Source organism: Pelodiscus sinensis, chromosome 13, assembly GCF_049634645.1.
Source record: "Pelodiscus sinensis isolate JC-2024 chromosome 13, ASM4963464v1, whole genome shotgun sequence".
NCBI lineage: Eukaryota > Metazoa > Chordata > Testudines > Trionychidae > Pelodiscus > Pelodiscus sinensis.
In genome coordinates, this window is record NC_134723.1 from 10,374,798 (window position 1) to 10,398,552 (window position 23,755).

At 44.2% G+C, this 23,755-nt stretch overlaps 1 long non-coding RNA gene across 1 annotated transcript in view; it reads left to right on the forward strand.

The window, feature by feature from the left end:
- LOC142831205 (uncharacterized) overlaps positions 1-21,684 on the forward strand; it is a 112,673-nt gene extending 90,989 nt beyond the window's left edge. Inside the window, exon 3 of the long non-coding RNA XR_012906853.1 lies at positions 20,490-21,684. This is a non-coding gene — a long non-coding RNA (uncharacterized LOC142831205). The remainder of the gene's footprint in view (positions 1-20,489) is intronic.
- The last annotated feature ends 2,071 nt before the right edge of the window (positions 21,685-23,755 follow it).

The window sequence follows — 23,755 nt, forward strand, 5'->3', positions numbered from 1 at the left end:
TTTGGAAGAATTTCCTCAGGTTGGTGTCTTTGTGAGCCGTCTCTGTTTTTCTTATCTGTCTGTGGCAGCTGGCTTGTGAAGTGCTGTGTTTGAGCAGAGTAGCAGAGGGGGTGTGTGCCATTTCTACTTTTATACCTGTCTCTTTCCTATTTTCATGAAATTATAGGAAAGCACACCTGTTTCAGGCTTATTTAGATTCACAGTTGGTTGCTGGCACTCTTTCATTGGCTTCAGGCCTTTAGGCTTGGCTTAGATGACACTTTCAGCTCCTGAATATGCAGTCTGTTTAATGAATATTCAATATTTCTTTAGTCGACTTTGTTTGTCTTGTGGCAGGAAAGATCCAGATAACTTTGAAAATAGTTTTGACTCTTTCATTTATTTCAGCTGAGTTTCAATTTTACTGGACTTTGACAGGATTCTGTTCAATTCTGTTTGCACACATTCCAAACACTCCTGTTCTTTATATAGAAGTCTTTTAGTTTTCCACATAAGTGCCGACTTCCTGTGTTCCCCCGGGGAGAGGGAGAGGGGAGGTGCTTGACCTCTAGTCTGCTCTGGGTCCTGCCCTCACAGCACCTCAAGCCCCCATCCCCATCCACCTCTTCTTGCCCCTTCCCTCAGTAGCACTGCCCTCCCTCTGCTACTCCCCCAAGGGCCTACTGAACAGCTAAACACCTAATCCACAGTGGGTGGGAGGCACCAGGTGAAAGTGGGGAGCAGCTGATTGGTGAGGTTGTCAGTGAGTTTTTTTCCATGGCTGCTCCAAGCCCAGGACACTCACCAAGTTGATGCCTGTGGTTTTCCAAGTAGTCTTTTAAGATTAAATAAGTTACAAAGTCTTTAGCTTAATTAAAAGTTGTTGACTTTTGAAAGAGGTTTCTTTTCTTCCAGATTTGGTTGAACGTTTGCTTCTGCAGTGCCACTACTTAATTAATTCTCCTTTAATATATATATATATATATATATATATATATAACTTCTTACAAAGGTTTAGAGAAGTCATTAGATTCTATGTTGGTACATAAAGCTTTTTCCATTTATGTAGCAGTGTCATTGATGGAATATTAATAACTTTTCATTAAGCTAGTTTGCAATTTGCAAAAGTAGCTGTCCTTCTAATATGTAAAAAATAAACAAAAGGTTAAACCTTTCAAAGTATGTCTTTTTTCTAACTTTAAGAACACAAGGTCTTCTTGTAAGAGGATAAGGGTTGGTAGAGTCCATTTTACCTAGATGTATTGCTCTAATTAAAACATAAATGTCTTGTATGGTCTGTCTTAATGTTTGCTTGTCCTTGGGAGAGAGGAGGAGGAATATTCTGGAATGTCTTTGGGTAGCGTTAACATATTGTAGCATAATTAGCTGAACATATATTTTTATATTTCTAGGCATCCTGGCTGTACCATTCTTATAGCTGCATCTTAATACTCAGTGAAGATGCAAATGAGGTGTGCAGGGCTGGATTATGAAGGGGCTGTAGGGCCCTGGGCTGGAGCCACATGCATATCTTCTAGGGGCCCCTCCCTTCAGGCGCCACACTCGCTGCTTCCATTGGCTGGGAATCGCAACCAATGGAACCAGTGAGGGGCAGTGCCTGCATGCGCAGGACTGCGCAGAGCCGTGTGTTCCCCCTAGGAGCTATGCCAGGTAAGCACCCCAATCCCCTGCCTGCTCCCACATCCTTCCTCTCTCCCAAACCCTGCACCCCCAGTCTACTCCTGCATTTTACCAACTTCTAACCGTCCAGACCCTTCCCACCTAGCCAGACCTGGCAACTCCGTACTCTGCCCAGGAACCTCCCTCCTGCCCAGATCCCCCACTCCCAGCCCACGCCTGCTCCCTCCCTCCCACCCAACCAAATCCCACCCCGCTCAACCTGTTCCTGCACCCTATTTCCTTCCCAGGCCCCACACTTCTGCCCTAGCCTGTTCCTGTAACCTCCCTTCCTCCCAGATCCTGCACATTCACCGCGCTCCTTGGCAGTTCCTTCCCATACATTGAAGCATACATTTTGGGCCCCAGAGCCTACAGGACCACAGAAGAGTTAATCTGGTCCTGCTAGTGCACCTATCACATGGCACTGATGTCATTTCTGTGGGGGTTTCATGAATGGCAACATGCAGCTGCAATTGGGAATGGGGTCATTTAGGTAAGAGAGGGTGGGGCTAGACAAGGATCATCTCACGCTTCATAGGGGGCTGACATAGGTCTGAGAAATGGCTCTGCAGCTTCTCTGTCATTTGTAGCATGACAGATGCAGATGCCTGTCCCTCAGCACTTAATGTGTGCCATGTCTCGCCAGGGCTAAGGCTTGGCATGCCATATCCCCGGCACCTCCGGGCTTACCTGCTCAGTTATGGAAGTGAAATAATTGCTTGAGCCCTGGTACCTCTTTTATTACAAATTAAGCACTGCCGTCCCCTAACTTTTGTGGATCTGTTGGCACTCAGCTTACTCCTCAGACAGACACTCTGGGCCTCATAGGCAACATTAACAGTATTTCTGCACCTTCCTGTTCTTGAATATGTTAGACCTGGATTTGTATTACAGTACTGAAAATCTCCTATGAGATATTGAGCTGAATTAGGTGGTTTAAAGGGTAGGGTGCAGACTCAGTGATGACAAATTGTTACGTTTGCTAGATAATCTTGGAATATGCAAAGGGTTTTCCAGCATTGGGTTGCAGCTTTTATTTATTTAGTTGAATGGATGTCTGGAACTATTATCTGTATTGAATTATTCAACTTGGCATCCTAGCTGGACATGTAAACTAGCGCTCATGTAAAACTGAAATTTATCCTACAGCAGGAAAGAAAAGGAGACAGGAAAACCATACTTCAATAAAAAGAAATTCCCTAGTGCCTAAGTGTGCTTATTATTTTTTTAGATTTCTTCTCATATTATGGCTTCCAGTTATTCACTGAAACCAAATAAATAGAAAGTAACCTTATTTTCTATTTTGTGTTTATCTGCAGCATAACAGATTCACAAAACTTATATGGATCTCTATATCTAAATGTGGTTTATTCACAAACTTAGAAAATGCTACACAATGAAGGGGTGCAGAAGGAAGAATTACAAGTTAGGACTTTTTCCTTTGGCAACACAGCTAACAGTTTCTTGAACGCCAGTCCTGGTGCACACATAGTCATGCCTATGCAGTTTGGGTCTTTGATCTGTCCTCATGTAACAGGTGATCAGTAGACAAAAAGTTTCCTCTTCATCCTGAAGCTTCAAAGGATGAATTCTTGCATGTGCAGTTTATATTTGCATATACCTCTCTCTGGAGAGTTTCTGGGAAATCTACTTACCTTTAAAAAACTTTACATTGTATCAAGTCATCCTTCTGAAGCTCATAACACTTCTTAGGGTTTACAATTGTCAGGTCTTCTCCCTAGAGCTGTTACATATACTCCCTTAATAATACATAAACATTTGCATTTTTATACCATGTACTCCTGAAATTGAATTCAAGAAGGTTAGTCGAGGGTACTGCAGGAAACTGGCATATCTTCCATAGTAATGTCTGGGGGGTTTTGCTCCCTCCTCTAGATGCTTTGCAGGTGCCTGTGATCCTCACTACCTTAGATCGATAGGGCAATGAACATTAAGCCTTTCACATTTTACCTTTGGAATCTCTAGGTTTAGTAATTTCTCCACAGGAATTGGAGCAACACAGGTTTGTTCTCTCCCTCCCTCCACCCCATGTAATGAGGACTCATACAAGAGATCATTGAAATGAAAACCTTTCAACTCTAAAGGTTCTACTTCTCTTTAGTAGGCCAAAGGGCTGCATGACACCTGTAGTATGAGGAAAGGAAATCATTGCTCTCTCTTGTTCCTCTGAGTTTGATGTAGAAATAGCGAAAGAGAACTCAGTTGAGTGAGGCAAACCATGCCAAATTAAGGAAAAGCAAGACCCATCATTTACAGGCAAAGCAGATATGACCAACCAAGGGTAGGTTTCTATGTCGTGTCCGTTTGCCATTATTGTCCATGCCTAATTTGGAAGAAACTGCTGTACAGTGCAATGTTATCTGTGTTGTCACTTTTCTCTTAGGGTTAGTGTTTTTCCCTAAGGGTAAACTTGGTTTCAATGAGACTTCTATGATTGTTACCAGCTTGAGGAAACACCTTCTTTACAACTTTGTATGTCAGAGTGTGGGGGACAAAGCTCACTGTGAAAATCCCTCCCCCATGTTACATTGGCTGCAGTCTCTAGTCTGATGGTTTAGAACCAGTTTTGCTCCAGATCACATGCTGATGTTGTTGGCAACACTCATGCTGACTTGAATGGCCTGACTTGATCTAATCATATGAGGTCATCCTGTTAATTTTTCAGGTTAATATCTTACATTATAGAGAGAAAGCTACATTTTAAAACTTCTGTATATATACAGTCACGCCCTATATGTATTTTTACATTTCCTGCTTTGCTCTTGATCAAACAAATTGGTCTCCCTCCATTAACACGGGGTAGCCATGTTAGTCTGTAACTTCAAAAACAATTTTAAAAAAAGAGTAGTCTTGGGACACCTTAGAGACTAACAAAAATATATGTCTAGTATCATGAGCTTTTGTGGGCACAACCCACTTCTTCAGAGGACATGATCTTGACATGCATTGCTTCTAACTGAGCTGTTGGGAATCAGTAAGGAAGCAATGCAATAGATCAAGAATCCAACATCACAGAATATTGTGTGCATTTCTTTTGATATTTAAGTGATATCTCAAAGGATAAAGTAGAATATTTTAAAAAACAACGAACCCTTAGTAACAAGATGTCACTGCCATGCTTTTTTATCAAACCTTCACTAAGAAAGGAGAAGAAAGGACTATTTTTTCTGTGTAAAGTATTAAATATCTAGATTAGCAGGTTTCTACTTCAGTTGTCTGTCACAGTATTTGTTGCTTTTATTGAAACTCAAGGAATAATGAAGTAATTAAAAACAGTTCTTTTATTCATTAGAAATAAACATGCCCACACTTGTGTACTTCACTTATGTAATTTATAGTATAGGTAATTAAACAGAAATGTAAAGTATATGTCTAGGATTTAAAAGAAAATACTGCATTGAATTTCCAGGGTTACATTCCATAATAATTCATGAAAACCTTTAACTGCATAGCCTTAATTATTTTTAGAGACCCTCAGTTGGTACTATGCTTTTGAAACATGGACATGCAGAACCATACTTGGGACCTCTAGAGCTTAATGCAGGAGTCTTTACAACTTGCACTATGAAGCCAACTGGGACTCAGATAAGGCTGTAGAGCAGATTCCTTCTTTCTCTCTGTAAGTGGTCTCAGTGCCACTTGATGGGACAGTGAACTACATCCAGCAGGTGTGTGGGTCACATATTATTCACTGTAGTAGTTTCTACAGAAGATGAGTGTCACATATACTGTAGGAGAGAGTCCATTTTGTTAACAGGACAAAAGGAAAAAGAAAACTGGGCAAGTTTTGGCACTGAGGTTGTGAATAAATCCTGGATTGCATAATATTTTGTCTTATCACACTGTATTAAGTGGGGAATTATAAGGGCCTTCTTGAAAAATAATTACGTAAAACTTAGTCTGGGAGGTTATGCTCATAAGTAGGTGAAAAAAAGCATGTTGAAGCTGGAGCTGTGACCACATCCTGCCTTGAAGTTACTAGTACCCCAACTTCCCTCATCAAGCTGGTGTAGTGTGACCAGCTAGCAAGTGGGAAAAATCGGGACAGGGGAAGGGGAGTACCATATAAGCCAAAGCTCCAATATTGGGACACCCTAAGTTGGTGTATACACAGTTTAATTGAACTCATTGTAGCTGCACTGAGACCCAAATAGCAACAGCTCTGGACAGAAACACCTTTTTTACCTTCAGAAACACCTTTTTTGCCTGTAGTCTGTTGTTCCTGTTCCTGTCAAATGCAGATTTACTCCTAATGATTCACACCTGATCGTTTTTGATTGGTGTTATCAGAACACCTAGAAGCCCTATGCAGTGGGCTATTTGTGGGGTTGGTGAAAGCGAGGGGTTGAGGAGCCAGGAGCAAGATCTGGCTGGGAGGTGCGTACCTGGGCTGCTCCAAGCCAGCAGCTCCCTCAGGCAGGGTATGTGCCTGCTGAGCCCTTGCATGCTGCTCAAAGTGGCTGTCATGTGCTTCTCTGTATGCCACTGAATACTTTGCACACTGCCCTGCAAACACAGCCTAGACAGGTCTCATTGGTTGGTTTCTGGCTAATGGGAGCTGTAAGATAGTGGTGGGGTGGGGGAAATATAAAAAGCCTCTGCAACCTGTGCTTGCAACAGTACTCAGAGAAGCACATGGCCCCTGCAGCTGGCCACTCTGAGCAGTGTGCAGGGTCGAGACAGGCAGGGAGCCTGTCTGAGGATCCTGCTGCGCTGCCGGCTGGATCTGGCCCATGGGTGATATTTTGCCCTCCCCTGGTCTGACTGATGTGACCATAACCCATCAGTGTTTTATGCTGTCAGTGTGATCCATGTGCTATCAGCTTCCGGCTCGGTTAATTTTAAAACCCTTGGCTGTTTTTGAGGCAGTCTCTCATTCCATGGTCCACAAAGGCAACTGCAAATGGAAATGCTGTGCTGACGGTCTCCAGAGTGAAAGCCTTGATTAGCACCAGAAACAAAGCATAGTGGACCCCTAAATTACAGGTACTAAAAATCAGGCTAATCTAAAGTTTGCTATGTAACCATTCCATTGCAAGACTCACCCCTTCTAAGAAGGGTTCTCCCTCCCCCGCAATAAGTTATAAATGAGTCAGCACAATGTCCTGGTCCCATTTCTCCTCATAGACAACCCCCAGGACTGGTCCAGTGTGAGAAGTTGCCTTTAAAAGTGAGGAGGTGGGAGGATTATTTTGGGAACTTTTTTATTATTTTCTATATGTATTTAGGCTAATAAAAGTTAAGCATAATTCATCAGGCACCCATCTAGGCTATATTAGAAATGCCACCACCAGACAGTTTATATTAGATGCACAGAATATTGCTTACGATGAATGTACTCATGGAATTAGGCAGAAATGCCAAAGTGCACTGTTTCAATTTTACAGGGGCAACATTCTTGTCTCTTCTCATCCTTTTCATCCCCAGACTGCTAGATCACTCTATTTAAATACCTCTGTGAAGTTTGTGACCACACTGTGTATAATGATGTGTCGACCTTGATAGATAACAAGTTCAGTGCAGGCCAGGGGCCAAACCCCGGCCAGATTTCATCCTGGCTGTGTTCTGTTCTCTTCTGTTCTGTGAGAGCTGCTTTCCTTCAGAGTCTGACTTAAGGAATGAAATCGGTAATTGCATAAAATGTTACCATTTGAGAATATGATCTGTGCACTCCTATTAGAACACATCCCTGAATAAGAGACTGCATGTAATTTTAGACTCTAGTGAGTAACGGGAATGTGTCACCTGAAATAGCAGTGACTATGGTAATCCTTTGTAGGCTCTAACCATCACCACTGGCCTATATAGATCCTTGCTTCTCTTCTCCTCATTGTTTCCCTCATCTTGTGGGTGGCTTTTCCTTTAGGGCATGCCAGTAAGGACCAGGCCTAGTGTTCTGGAGAGGGCAAGGGCTGCAATTATGGTTGTGGGCATGCTGCAGTGTATGCACATCCTGTCCCTTGGAGGTGGACACCACCTAGTCAGCTCTTTGATTGCTGGCTACCTCTCTCAGTCTGTACAAACTAGGCTCTGTTTATAATAGGTAGTACAACCTAAAGGCTGCAGTCAATAAAGTATGGCCCTTGAAGTCAGGGAGGCATGGCCTAATAGCCAAAGTCAATGCTGGGTGTCCCTTTAACTCAGGGCATGCACAGCCTATTGGCTAGAGTCAATAGGGAAGGGGTAGCAGCCCCAGTAGGCGGACCCTAGCCCATTCTATTCCAGTGAGTCCTGACCCAGGGCCCTGCGAGTGGCAGAGCATTCTACAGCTGGCTCAGCAGGGACTCCGACTGAAACATGCCGAGCTCACCCGGGTGGGAGATACCACTCCAACATCCTCCCTGTGTCACTTTCTACCAGTGCTGGAGCAGGTCCATTCCAGGTGGATCCAGAGATTACATGGAATGGACCTGCTCCAGCACTGGTCTCTGAATCCTCTGTTGCCCCCAGAGCTCCCCTGGCACTCGGAGCTCCTGGCAGTCTCTTGGATCTCTGGGTCCCCCTGTCTGGGACTCTGGCTGGTGCATTTCTGGAGCTTCTGCTGTAGGTCCTTCTCCTCCAGTGGCCAGCCCAGACTGAGCTGTGCTACTCCTTTTATGCTGCCTCAGCATTTGGAGCATTCCCACTCTGGGTGAAGGAGCGGTACTTCTTCTACCCACAGGTTTTAACTCAACCTCATTCAGGGTGGAGTATGCACATATCGTCATATGTGCAGCTAAGTGGAGAAGGCTTTCTGAACCTTACTCCTTGGCTCAAGTGCATTTTGCCCTTCTACTAAAGATGGGTATGTATACCACATGGGGTTTGGTGATTACTAGTGTCATAACTTCCAATATAGCTGACAAGCAATCAGCCCTAAGTCTCCTTTCCATTGCTTATGAATCAGTACAATGTGGATTTAGAAAACTGGTTTCAATAGTGTATGTGTGGTTAAAGGTTGGAGCAATTCTCTCCCCCACCCCATTTACAGTCTAAGTATTCACAGTGCAAGTTTTCCCTTGATGTGCAGCCTAATTTTCTCAGTTGCTCTCTTGCCCCTTTTGTTTTAGTTTTTAGTTTACACTAATTGAATGGTTTGAGTTTTTAGTCAAGACACATAGGAATTGAGTAATTTAAATGATTTCCCCCTTCTTTACAACCGCTCCCCCCAAAAAAGGAAAAAAATGGTTACTTGCATGAAACAAAATGTCTTTATTTCATGGGGGTAAAAAGTAACCAGAAGTAAATTCCTTTCTGTTTCAACAGGATAAGAGACCTTTAGCATCTTGCTTTAAAATGGCTTAAAGTGGAACATTTTTTTTTGTCATCTGTCAGCTTCAAAGGTCATGGTTTAGATGGCCATTCCTAAGCCCCTTGGATAATGTTTACCGTGCTCTCAAATGACTTAAAATGGACTAAATTGTTTTGAGCCGACAGTAGTAAAGGTCACGGAGGAAATCAGTTTAGTCAGCCTTGCTGGTTCCTAAGTACACATAGTAAAATCTGCCATAAACTACAGCAAGAAAGAAGTTTTTAACTGTAAAAGACACTGGAGGCTGAGGGAAGGGAATGCACTTGTGGTGATGTAAATTGCCTGGTAGACATTTTGCCAAGAAAAGTTTATTAAGGGCAACTTTTGACCAATCGCTACTGCTTTGTCAACTTGTTATTCTGCAATCTCTAGTGATATTGAAGCTCAAGACTTAAAAGGAGAAAATTCAGATTTAGAAGCATATTCTTTTCTTAATGTGTATGCCCAGAGACTTCAATGGAAGCTAGATATGTGCTTTGAGAGAAGAGTATGCTCCCTGGCCTAGGATTTTATGAGACTCCTTTTCAGGGCACACTAAAGGTCAGATTCTCACACAATTACCCCCACAGAGCAGTAACTTATTCTCCACATTGTCTGTTGATTTCAATGGGATACTTTTGCCAAGTAAAGTGCTATGTAAAATAAATAAGTGTGGCAGAAACTGTCAATTTGAGAACAATTGAAAACAAAAGACTTAGAATCATAGAATCACAGACTGGAAGGGAGCTCAGGAGGTTATCAAGTCCAACCCCCTGCTAAAAGCAGGACCAACCCCAACTAAATCATCCCAGCCAGGGCTTTGTCAAACCAGGACTTAAAAACCTCTAGGGATGGAGATTCCACCACCTTCCTAGGTAACTCATTCAAGCACCTCTCCACCCTCCTAGTGAAAGTTTTTTCCTAATATCCAATCTAGATAAGGCAACTTGTGACCCTTGCTCCTCATTCTGTCACCTGTCACCACTGACAACAGCCTCTCTCCATCCTCTCGGGACCATCCCTTCAGGTAGTTGAGGGCTGCTATCACATCCCCCCTCACTCTTCTGTAGCCTAAATAAGCCCAAATATCTCCGCCTCCCCTCATAAGTCACGTGCTCCAGCCTCCTAATAATTTTTGCTGCCCTCTGCTGGACTTTCTCCAATGTGTCCACAGCCTTTTTACAATAGGAGGCCCTGAATTGGACACAGTACTCCAGAGGTGGCCTCACCAGTGCCAAACAAAGGGAAATAATCACTTCCATAGATCTGCTGGTAATGTTCCTGCTAATGCACCCTAATATGCCATTAGCCTTCTTAGCTACAAAAGCAAATAGTCCTGTAGCACCTTAGGCTATGTCAACACAGCAGCGTTATTTTGGAATAACTCATGTTATTCCAAAATAACAAAGTGTACATCTAGACAGCAAGCCATTATTTTGAAATAATGGCGAGCTGGAGAACTGCTTAGTCCGATTCCTGTAACCTTAATTTCACAAGGAATAAGTAAGTCGAAGGAAGAATGTCCTTTCTTCAACTTCTTGCTGTGTACAGAGACAAAAGCCGAATTAAGCTATTTTGACTTCAGTTACACAACTGATGTAGCTGAAGTTGTGTAGCTTAGTTTGACTTTTGCCCTGCTGTATAGATATGCCCTTAGAGACTACCAAAAATATCAAGAGAGTGTCATGAGCTTTCATGGGAAAAACCTAGGGTTTTGCCCATGAAAGCACATGACACTATATATATATGTTAGTCTTTAAGGTCCTCCACATTTCTTGCTTCCTGCAATTCCAAATGCACTTTGGCCTTTTTGATTATACCTCTATGTGCTCTGGATCCTATCCCTACCCTCCAATATATCTACATCTCCCCTTAGCTTAGTATCATCTGCAAATTTGCTGTGGGTGTAATCCATCACCTCATCCAGGTCATTAATAAATATGTCAAATGTCCTAGAACTGACCCCTGGGGCACTCCACTTGATACTGCCCGCCAGTCAGACATCAAGTCGTTGATCACTACCTGTTGAGCCTGACAATCTAGCCAGCTTTCTATCCACCTCACAGTCCATTTATCCAATCCATACTGCCTTAACTTACTGGCAGAAATACTGTGGGAGACTTTATCAAAAGCTTTGCTAAAGTCAAGATATCTCAGGCATGTTACTAGGGTCAGGAGCATCCATGCACCCAGGAATTCATTACATATGCATATGGAGAACTCCAAGGGTAAAGAAGCATATAGAGATCTCCAGGGGTGAGGAAGCAACCCAGGAGGTGAAGACTGCAGAAGTATGACGGCAGGAAGGAGAAAATGGTAGGAAGTGCAAACTAGTTGGTAGGTCATATTATGAAAGAAAATTACAAAGCAAGAAGACAAGCATGTAGGAACAGAATTAGAAACATGAAGGAACAAAACAAGTTTAAACTAACAAAGAACATAAAGAATGACAAGAAAACTCTTCAAGTACAATAGAAGTAAGAGAAAGACCAAGGACAAGTTAGGCCTGTTTACTCAATAAAGAGGGAAAAATAATAGAAAATGCAGCAATGGTTGAAGTGCTAAATTTCTTTTTTATTTTGTTAAACTTTTAGGTGAAAATAGAGATTGGAGGACTAATGTAGCAAATATTGGTGTAAATGGATTAGGAGTTGAGGCTAAAATTGGGAAAGAACAAGTAAAGAATAATTTAGAGAAGTGAGATGTCTTAAATTCTGCAGAACCTGATGAATAAATCCTAGAATACTTAAAGAACTATCAAAAGAGATCTCTGAGCCATTAGCCATCATCTCTGAGAACTTATGAAGCATCAAGCGGGCAGGAAAGTGACAAATATATCTATCTATAAAAAGAGGAATAAGGACAACCTAGGGCATTACTGACTAGCCAGCTTGACTTAAGCATTTAGAAAGATAATGGAGCATATCTTCAAACAATCCATTTGCAAGCACCTAAAGTTAATGTGGTAATTAATAGTCAGCAGAGGTTTGTCAAGAACAAATCATGTCAAACCAACCTAATATTCTTGTTTATCATGATTACAATCCTTGTGGATAGAGGCAAGCTGTAGATGTGATTTATATCGACTTTAGAAAGGCTTTTGATATTGTCTCTTGTGACTCTTACAAATCAACTGGCTGGAAAATCTTACTCAGAGTAGATATCATTGGTTCATTGTCAAACTGAAACACTATATCAAGTGGGGTCCTACAGGGATCTCTCCTGAACTTGATTCTATTACATATCTTCCAAAATAATTTGGATGATTGCATAGAAATTATACTTATAAAGTCTGCTGATGACCCAATTTGGGAGAGGGTTGTAAGTTTTTGAAGGTCAGGATTAGAATTTGAAATGATCTTGACAAACTGGAGCAATGGTCTGAAATAGACAGGGTGAAATTCAGTGCGGTGAAATGCAAGGTTTTACAGTTAGGAAGTAATGATCAATTGTGCTATATGGGAAATAACTGCCTATGACGAAGTACTGCAGAAAAGGATCAGAGGGTTACACTGGATGACACTAACTACCTACATTTGCCAACAACTTAATACTATTGCAAAAAGATGAACATCATTCTTTCTGTGATGTATCATCAGGATTGTTGCAAGCAAGAGAAGAATAATAACTCTTCCACTCTACTCAGCACTGGTAAGGTCTCAACTGGAGTGCTGTGTCTAGTTCTGGACACCACTCTTCAGGAAAGATGTGGGCCAATTGGAAAAAGTCCATAGGAGAGCAAAAAATGATTCAAGTTCTAGCAATGTCCTACGAGGAGAGCTTGGTGTGTGTGTGTGGAGGATGGTGGTGGGAGGAGGGGGGATATGAGACTTGTTTAGTCAGGAGAAGAGGAAACTGAGGGGAGAGATAATCTTCAAGTGTGTAAACGCCTCTTATCAAGAGAAAGATGCTGACTTGCTCTTTTAGTTTGAGGACAAGACAAGAAGTAATGGATTTAAATTGCTGCAAGAGAGTTTTAAGTTAGACACAAGGAAAAACTTTCTAACTATAAGTGTGGTTAAGCATGGGAACAGACGGAGGCTGTGGAATCTCTGACACAGAAGGGTTTTAAGCACAGGTTAGACAATCACTGTTAGAGGTGGTCTTCATAAGACTTAGTCCTGCCTTACTGCAGGGGACTATATGATCTATTGAGGACCCTACCAGTTCTACTTTTCTATCACTCCATGTAGTAACATATTTCTAATTTGATGTGAACAATATAGGGGTGAATTCTCGGGTCCAACTGAGTTGCATAAGAACATAAGAATGGTCATACTGGGTCAGAGGAAAGGTCCAGGTAGCCCAGTATCCTGTCTGCTGACAGTGACCAATACCAGATGCCCCAGAGGGAGGGAACACAACAGGCAATCCTCACATGATCCCTTCCCCTGTCACCCATTTCCAGACAAACAGAGGCTACGGTCACCATTCCTACCCATTCTTGCTAATAGCCATTGATGGATGTAACCTCCATAAATCTATCTTGCTCTTTTTTGAACCCTGTTAAATTCCTAGTTTTTACCACATCCTCTGGCAAGGAGTTTCAGAGGTTGACTTTGCGCTGAATGAAGAAAAACTTCCTTTTGTTTGTTTTAAACCTGCTGCCTATTAATTTCATTTCATGACCCCTAATTCTTATATTGTGGGAATAAGTAAATAACTTTTCCTTATTCACTTTTTCCACACCAGTCATGATTTTATCATATCCCCCCTTACTCCCCTCTTTTCTAAGATGAAAAGTCCAAGTCTTTTTAATCTCTCTTCATATGGGACCCATTCCAAACTCCTAATCATTTTTGTTGCCCTTTTCTGAACCTTTTGCAATGCCAATATATCTTTTTGAGATGAGGCGATCACGTCTGTATGCAGTATTCAAGATGTGGGCATGCCATGGTTTATATAAAGGCAATACGGTTTTCTGTGTTTTATTCTCTATCCCTTTTTAAATGATTACTAACATTCTATTTGATTTTTTGACTGCCGCTGCACACGGAGTGGATGTTTTCAGAGAACTATTCACAATGACTCTAAGATCTCTCTCTTGAGTAGTTGTAGTTAAATTAGTCCCCATCATAATGTATGTACGGGTATGTCTACACTACAGAGGGCTTTTTTAAAAAACGACCGTTTTTCTGAAAAAACTTCAATTACATCCACGCTGCATTCACATTCTTTTGTAAGAAAATCGAAAGAACAGACGGGGTTTTTCTGATATTGTAAACCTCTTTCTATGAGGAACAAGCCTTTTTACAAAAGAACTCTTCCGGAAAAAGGAGGGTGTGGACGGGGAAGAGGGAATTCTTTCGTAAAAAGAGGAAAGAGGAAAATGCATAGGTGCCCCGGTGGCCATTTCACCCATAGTAATCACAGCTTACATGCAAGACAGCATCCATTCAGTGTGGACGTTATCTTTCAAAAAAGCAGATCGCTTTTTCGATGCGCTTTGGCATTGTGGAAGCTCTCTTTTGGAAGAAGTTTTTTTGTAAAATCTCTTCCGGAAAAGCTTCTTCTGAAAGAAGCCTGCAGTCTAGACATAGCCTATTATTGGGATTATTCTTTCCAATATGCATTACTTTACATTTATCAACATTACATTTCATTTGCCATTTTCTTGCCCAATCACTTAAGGCCGTGGTCCCCAACACGGTGTCCGGTGTCACCCCCCGCGGCACATGGGGGGGGGAGAGAGCGCCAGTGCCGGCCCCGGGTGCGCAGCGCTTGGGGGAGGAGGGGAGAGAGCACTAGCGCCAGCCCCGGGCGCGCAGCGCTTGGGGAAGGGGAGGGAGAGAGCGCTGGCCCCGTGTTGCGCGGCGCTTGAGGGGAGAGCGCCGCCCCCAGAATGCAGCTATGGGGGGGGCCGCCCCCCTGGGCGCCCGGTGGGCAAACGGACACGCCCCCTGGCGCCCGGCAACCCCAAATGGTTGGGGACCACTGACTTAAGGTATGTCTACACAGCAAAGATATTTGAAATAACAGTAGTTATTTCAAAATAACTTTACTAGAGTCTATACAGCCAAACCGCTATTTCAAAATTAAGTTGAAATAGTAGAGCACTTATTTTGAATTTGGTAAACCTCATTCCATGAGGAATAACGCCAAATTCGAAATAGCTATTTCAAAATAAGTGCTGTGTAGACACTTATTTCAAAATAAGGGGCATCCAGCCTTCCCAGGGTGCCCTGGTGGCCACTCCAGCCTCAACCAAGAACACTCCTCTCCCTCCCCCCTCCGCAGAGCCCTTAAAAAGGTTGACTCTGGCCACAGTGCCTGTGCCACCTCCAAGCCTGCCGGCCCAGAGCCAGCAGTCAGTGCCCCAACCCAGCGGCCCCAAAACATGAGTCAGCAAGCCACTGGCAGCCAGCCTTCCACCGATCCCCAGGAGCAGTCTGCCAGCTCCCAGGAGCCTGCCAGCGCCCAGAGAAGGCAGGCACCTTCCTGGTCTAGGGTGGAGATCATGGACCTTATTCAGGTTTGGGGGGATGCCTCCAACATCCATGATCTCTGCACTAGATGGAGGAACGCAGCCATCTATGGCAGGATAGCTGCCAGCCTGGCCACTAAAGGTCACATGCGAACCCAGGAGCAGGTCTGCATGAAAATCAAGTTGGTCCAATGAGACCCCCAATCCTGAGCCCTGAGCTTCCCGTCCCCCTTCATCCCCTTGCTTCCCCCCTTCCAGCTCCCTCCTCCCAGGTTTCCCCCTCCCCTCTCCCATCCTCTCTCTTTCCCTCTCTTGCCTCCTTTCCCCAGTCTCACCAGACTTTCATTTCCCCGCCCTTCCCTCCAGTTTTGTGAAATAAAGAGAGTTTGTATGTATGAAAAAACGTGTCTTTTATTTGACATCAGGAAGGGGGGCTAGGGAGAGGTAAGTGGAAGGATGTGAGGGAGGAATGAAGTACAAGCCCCCAGTGGGACAGCCCAAGGAGGCTCTTAGTGCTCCTCAGGGTGGAAGCTCTGCCGCAGGGCCTCCTGGATACTGACAGACCCCCGATGGACCTCCTGGATGACAGCCTGCAGAAAGTGCAGCCAGGCTCGTAGCAACGCGTCCAAGAGAAGCACTAGAGAGCCCATGGGCAGCTCTGGCTCCATGTTGCAGAGTGCTGTGGTGTCCCGAGTGAGGCAACCAGAGCACGCAGAGACAAAATGCTTTTCTGTCCCTCATCGAGGTAGGCAAGCAAGCACGGAAAACTGAGAATTGGCTGTCCGGGGGGGGGGGGGGTCCATTTAAGCACAGGCCGCAGTTAGTCTGACGCCCTGCCGGACCTGGTTCTGGCCAGCCTTAAATGCGTTCAGCATCCACTCAGTGTGGAAAAGCTATTTCAAAATGCATTTTGTGTGTAGATGCGTTATTTTGAAATAAGCTATTTCAAAATAACACTGTAGTTTGTACCTTTCATTTGGTGAGATCTTTTTGAAGCTCTTCACAGTCTGTTTTGAGCAGTTTGGTATCATCTGCACATTTTATCACTTGACTTGTTTCCCCTTTTTCTAAATCATTTATAAATAAGTTTAATAAGATTGGTCCAGGACAGAACCTTGGGGGAACCCCACTAGTTACCTCTCTTCACTTGGAAAACTTACCACTGATTCCTACCCTCTGTTTCCTGTCTTTTAACCCGTTATCAATCCATGAGAGGACCTTCCCATAACAACTTACTTTACTTAAACGCCTTTGGTGAGGGATCTTGTCAAAGACTTTCTGGAAATCTAAGTACATTATATCTACTGGATCCCCGTTGTCCACATGTTTATTGACCCCCTTAAAGAACTCTAGCAGTGCACTGAGTGAAGCACTCACCTGGATCAAAAGAAAGGGAAGTTTGTCTCTCTACCATCTTTGTAGCTTTCTGATCTTTGGACTTAGTACGGGCATCTGTGGATTCCATCCAGCTGCTGATGGCCCCAAGGGGTCACTCTGGCAGCTGCTCTGCCACAACACTTGCTCCTGCCATGCCCCAATTCTCCCAGCCTCCCCTTGCCAGAATTAGGGAAATTATATAGCACTGTTTGACTAATTCCATAGAACCCAGCAATGATCCAGAGCTGGGAAAAATTTCAGGAAACAAGTTGTCCCTCCGGCCCTTTGTCCTGTCAATATAATGCAAATGGTCCATGGAGGGAGCCAAGGTTGGAGAACCTAATTTCCATGCTGAGGCCTTATACTGGCATTTTATGGGATTCTATTTATAAAACCTTTAAGAAACTAATTTTAAAGTAGTACTTTTGGTGTTTAAAGGGTTATTTTAAGAGAGGCATATTGATCTGAGATATGTTATTTCTGCAAATTCAGTTTTATTTACATTTAAATGTTCTGGGAAACTTACAGCAGTACATAATGTTGGCTTCTCAGTTCAGGAAATAATCTAAATACTAAAAATAAAGGATTGGGTAGCATCCCTGGTGAGGTGTAATATCATTATCCCTGATAGCTGATACTATTTAGTGATGAGCAATCTCCCCTGAGGTTTTTGTTGAAGGGGGGTGGGTCTTACCAGCCTCCTCATTGTGCTACCTGCCATCTTCCACAGGGAGGACATTTACAGGTGCACTCTACAAACATGGGGCACATTTACTTTGGCATGTTTGAGGCTTTTTCTAAAAAATAAGTCATTGACTCCCATGATAAAAGTGATGTAAAAGTGGCTTTGCAGAACTATAGTTGCTACACATACAGCTGTGATCCTGCAATTTATATTGCATGGCCAAGAACCCCCAGGCATACTCATATGCCCCTTGACTTTTCACGCCCATCCATTGAGAACAATTTGCAAGATTGGAACCCACATAGAAAACAAACTTTGGATATTATAATTATTAGAGCCTTTTTATAGCGCTGTTCATCCATAGATCTCAAAATGTGGATGTCACAGGAGATAAGCTTCAGCATTCCCATTCTACAGTGGTGCCTTTCTCCAGACAGAGGTGATGTGTGGGTGAGGGGCATGAGAAGTCACATGCTGCCTTGATTTGCAGTTTGGATTGTACTGAGCATGCTCGGTCCCATTTGCATGCTCACTCTGGCCTCACTCTGTTCTCCCGCCCCCATATCAGCAGGTGAAGGTCATCTCTGTCACAGGGTTATAGCAGGCTAGTGACGAGCTGGGAATGATACTCATGTCTCTGCAGTCACAGTGCTTTTGCAACTAAGCCATGTAAATGAAGTTATTTCATTCATAAATTCACATAGTTCAACTCTGTAATCAGTCAGAAAAAATTAAGCAGCAGAAAACAAAGGATGCCTCCCAAGCAAAACAACCCTTCCCCAAGTAAAAACAAAACAAAAAACTATAAACCAACCAAAAAATTAAAATAATAAACTCAGCAAATTCTTTCCAGCTCTGATTTTTTACTTAGTACAGACTGCGGGACTGAGCACAATATTACATTTTTTTAAATCAGTGTATGTTTTGATGTGCATCACCAGATTGATCCATATGGTGTGTATGAATGTTTTTTTGATGTATCAAGGGGTGATCCTGCATGAAAACTGATGAATATTATGTAAGAAATTAGGGCTCCAAATGATAAGGATTTCCAAAAGAGTGCCTTGCTATTTGTAATTGTCCCTATTAAAAATGTAGATGGGACAGTGTATAAGTACTTCAATATATTCATATAGGCATTGCCTTCAGCATGGATATAGATAGAAGGAAGCTTCTGTGGAGTGCTGTTAACTTTAGAACATAAGTTCTTGCTTAATAAGGATTTCTGGAGTACAACTACCTAAGATACGGGTAGATGTAAATACATAAACACATTTACAGATAGTTGTTTACTTATACGTAATCCCGATGAAAAATAAGTTTTAAAAAACAGACAACCCTCTTATTTCTAGTGTGAATTAGTAACATGAATCACTTGCTTATGGTCCAGGATAATAAAATACATAATGTGGTATCAAACCCAACAAATAGGCAGGAATGATGTCAGAACTAAACAACCCTAGAATCAAAAGAATTTAGCAAGCTAAGTGATGTATTTATCAGCAAGTGAGGTGTGAAGACTTGGCTGATTGATTTGGACATTAACTTCAAATGTGTTGCTTATTTTCTGGCATTTCCAGCCAGAAGCCCATGTACTGTCATTTTATAATACACTGAGTTCCAAAGCAGGGTTCGTACTTAATGCAGCTGCTCTAGGAATAGAGCATGAGCCAATATTACAGAGCTGCGGGGAAGTCCTTCAAACATGGGGAAACAAGACTACTTGAAAGGAACACTTGGGCTGGCTCAAAACTGTGGAGTTGTGGGAGTGGGCGGAGGGATCTGTAACAGCCTTCTGGTGGTTGGAAAACTGCTTTGTATTCATGAACTTTTGGCTAGTGCAGTTCAAATCCATGCTTGTTCCGAGAGTGATTCATTCGTTTATTTTCCATCCAGAGGGCTGCCTGTGCTATGACTTTTGGAGAAAGCTGGGCTCTGGTAAGACAGGTCTGAACAGTCTACACCTGCTGTAGATGTGGTGTATAATATGGGTCATAGCTTTGGGCATGGCCAGAAAGCAAATGGTATAGGTCAGAGGGTGGTGCACAAAGCTAGCTTTTGTGCTCCCATAATCCTCCAGCTGTGGTTCCTCCTGTATCACATTAGAGCAGTAGAAGTGCTGCTGTAACATGCAGTATACTAGCGTGTAATGGCTATAGTATACATGGATAAAACACAGTCCAAGGTCAGGGTGGCATATAAGGTATGCTGATTGCCAGGTAGATATGCTGATGGCCAGGTGGATATGTGGTGATCAAGCCTTTATGTTGGCTTTGTGCCACTGAAGGATCAGCACTGCTGTGAGCTGATTCTTTCTAGGCCACATATGCTGGGTGTGGTGTGATGCAGGATGGCAGGTCACCTGAAGCATAAGGGCTACGTTTTTCATTACATGTTTTCTTTCTCCCTTTCTCTGCTTTTCTTCTCTCTCTGAGATGCTTTTTATTCTCTCCTTTTCCTCTGTGCTCTAGCTTTCATCCTATTATTTATTAGACTTTTCCTCTCTGTACTTTTGTTCAGTCTCCAGTGAATGGGTTGTGACTATAATAATGGTAGAGTCTGAGTGAATCTTTGAACACACAGAGTTCAAGCAGGTTCGAAATGAGGGGAAAAATATAGAGCGCTCCCAAGTATCTTTTTCAAATGCCTCTGCAGTTGTGTATGAGATTCAGTGAATTTCCAGCTGCTGGGCACACCAATTGTCCTGTACCCTAGAAGTCCAGTGTTGTGGCAATTGGCTTTGCTGTGGCAGCAGTTGCCATTTTGCTTTCACTGACAAGAATGGAAGCTACTGGAAGCTCATTCCTCCCACCTCTGCACAGGCTCCCGGCATGGCTGGCACCTTCCCATGTCCTGGGCTGTGAGTGTAGCGATGATTCCCTGGGATGTCTGTGCCCCCTCTGGAAAGTGCCTGCTCTCTAGGCAATATATTGCCTTGCTCCAAGCACATCACCATCACCTGAACCGAGACCTTTGGTGCTGGCGCAGAGATTAGGGCTAGCTTCATACACAGTGTCTCCTGGGATAACTGCTCTTGTAACTTCTCTTCACAGCTGAGCAAACTGCAAGTTTGGCATGTCCCCTACTCCCATGCCATCAAATCAACTCTATGGAATCGGCAGGAGGAAAAGAACCTGTGATGACCTGATGGCCTGCCTGAAATCTCACATCTGAGGGCTTGAGGAATGGGCCACCGACTGGGAGGAGCATCGGGCTGACCAGGAACAATGGAAGACTGCCTGAGACCAGCTGATGTGCCAGTATGATGCCATATGCTCCTCTCTCACCTCAGTGATGGAGCGCAGGGTCTTGTGCATAAAGCGGGCAACCAGCCAACTCCCTGACCCCCATGGCTTTCTTCCCAGGGCTGTTACCTAAAAAATTCCCACTGGAGACCACCCAGGGTTGCACTAGCATGGATTTATTGATTAAGGAATTAACACTCCATTATATGCACTATAAGATTAAACTAAAGAAGATAGAGCTGCCACTAACGGTTTAAACTTACGGGGATATCTCTCACATTCACACACCTTCATTCATTCACTCAGTCACACACATTCATTCCTGCCCTCACTTACACAGGCAGATGGATTGCAGAAAGAGCCAAGGCATGTAGAGTCTGGAGGGTTGGTCTGCTCATCATGGCTGAGGAGCTGGTCAGGAAGGAAACTGGCTGCAGAAAGTAGAGCTTCTCAGAAAGAGAGCTATGTCTCTTTCCTTTTATTGTCTCTGTACAATTCCTGTGAGTCATTCACATCGGTCACCAGGAAACATGCCCAGACTTCCCTTGATCCAGCAGAGCAGCAGTCTCCTTTGTTTGCTCAGCCTTGATTGGTCTGATGACCACGTGGCTCCACTTGCTCATCCTTGCAGTTTCTAATCCCAAACACTCAATAGTCTCCACTCTTACACACATTCATATCTCAGGGAAGAATGCAGTTTAGAGCAAGTTACAAGCGGAATGGATGGAAGTTGCAAAAATTACAAAATTGCAAGGCTCAACCATCACCAAGCTTAGAGTATGTTTCTGAACGTATAATGCAAAGTTGCTGAGTGTTACAAAGTTGCAAGGTTTTACAAAGATTACAGAGTTGCACGGTAAACAAAGTTTACAACGAGTTGCAGAGTTTAAAAGGCATTGAAGCTGAAACAATTACAAAGCTTCAGAGAATCATTTATAAATCATCAGTAATGAAGTGACTTAAAAGACAACTGCCCCCCCGCTCTCCCCCAGCAATGCAGTCAGCAGGAGGTTTTTGTTAGTCTCTAAGGGTATGTCTACACTACCCCGCTAGTTCGAACTAGCGGGGTAATGTATGCATACCGAACTTGCTAATGAAGCCCGGGATTTGAATTTCCCGGGCTTCATTAGCATAAAGCCGGCGCCGCCATTTTTAAAAGCCAGCTAGTGCGAACCCCGTGCCGCGTGTAGCCGCGCGGCACGGGGTTCGCACTAGCTGGCTTTTAAAACGGGCTTCATTAGCAAGTTCGGTATGCATACATTACCCCGCTAGTTCGAACTAGTGGGGTAGTGTAGACATACCCTTGGTCATGTGTTGGCAGGACCTTACAGTTTAGTGTATTTCCCGAAAACCCATGTGTAAAATCAAGTAATAGCTTGGGTGGAGGCTTTTATGCAACAGGGGCCATTAGGACCCAAAAACATGGGGCAGTAGGACCTCTCAGGCAGCCGAACCTGACCACCTGCTGGCAGGTGCCAGTCCCATCCCCCATCCCTAAGCCCCTCTTCTTCCCTCCTTCCTCATTCCAGGTTCTTTTCCCAGTCCCTTCCCTGTTTTATATCCCCCCAATTAACAATCCTGTTTCAAAAGAGAAGGCTTTATTGTTTGCTCTGCAGGGAGGGGAGAAGGTGGAAAGGGAGGGAAGAGGAAGGGAGAGGTGGGGAAGGAAAAGCACAGAGGGAATGCAGTGGCCCCTTGTGGAGAGGCAAGAGGGAGAGTCTCACAACTGGCTTTGCATGAAACTCTCCCTCAAGGCCCCCCTAGTGAGCACTGCCCCTTGGTGCTGATGTCTGGCTGCTTGAAATGCCCTGGCCAGCTGATCAGCCTCTACCCCACCACCCTGGCAGCAAAGTCTCTCCCTTGTTCTCACAAAGGCTGTGGAGCACACAACGGACCACCACCACAAAGGGGATTGTGCACTAGCTGAGGTCCAGATGGGTGAGGAAACCCCCTCTGAACCTTCCATTTAAATCGCCGAATGCACACTCCACCACCATACGGCACCTGCTGAGCCTGGCACTAAAGTGCTTCATGTCAGGGTTCAGGCTGCCCGTGTAGAGCTCCATGAGTCAGGGGAGCAAGGGGTAGTCTGTGTTGTCCAGCATCATGTTGGGCATGTCCACCTCCCTGACTTTGATGGTGCAGTTGGGGAAAAAGTGCCAGCTTGCATCTTCTGAAACAGGCAGGAGTTCCAGAAAATGCGGGCATTGTGCGCCTTTCCTGACCAGCTGATGTTGATGTCAGTGAAGCCTTCTGCTCTATGAGGGCCTGCAGCACCTTGGAGAAGTACCCCTTCCTGTTTATGGGCGTGCTGTCAATGCCCTCTCACCCCGCACTTGGGGAAGCCGATGGCAGCAAAGCCAACGACAATGATGCCCATTTTCCCTAAAGTGAGGACGTTCTGTAGCAGCAGCTGGTTGATGGCCTTGAATACCTGCAGGAGCACTGCCCTGACTGTGGATTTCCACATTCCAAACTGGTTCCCAACAGAGTGGTAGCTTTATGGCGTGGTGAACTTCCAGAGTGCTATGGTGACGCACTTCTGCAGGGGGATGGCAGGTCCAAAGCTCCAGGAACAGGGCCTTCTGCATGCAGAAGTTCTGAGGCCACTGCTGGTCATTCCATCACTTCAGGGTGATGCAATCCTACTAGTCCAAACTCATCTCCTGCTACCAGACGTTCCATGGCATCCGGAAGACTGAGGGGCATGCACAGCAGCAGGAGCACAAGACCTGGGTGATCAGGGCTTGTGGTCCATACTGGTCCTTGTCCTGTGTAGCAGCATGTGGGCAGTCTGGATGAACTGCGCCATGGGGTGCAGCATGAAGCCTGTGAGCCCAGCATTGCTTTGCAGCAGCTCTGGCTCCATGCTTTGAGTGCTATGGTGTCCACAAGGGCAACCAAAACACACTGACTCTTTTGTGTCCTGCAAAGGGGGTAGGCAGTGGAGGAGTGGCCTGTGAGATGCAGCCATAGAGAGGAGCCCCTGAAAGCACGTGTCTCAGCTTCCCTGACCAACCAGCCACAGGAAGTGTCCACACTCCTGGTCCCCTCCCCAGCGTGCTTCTCAGGGC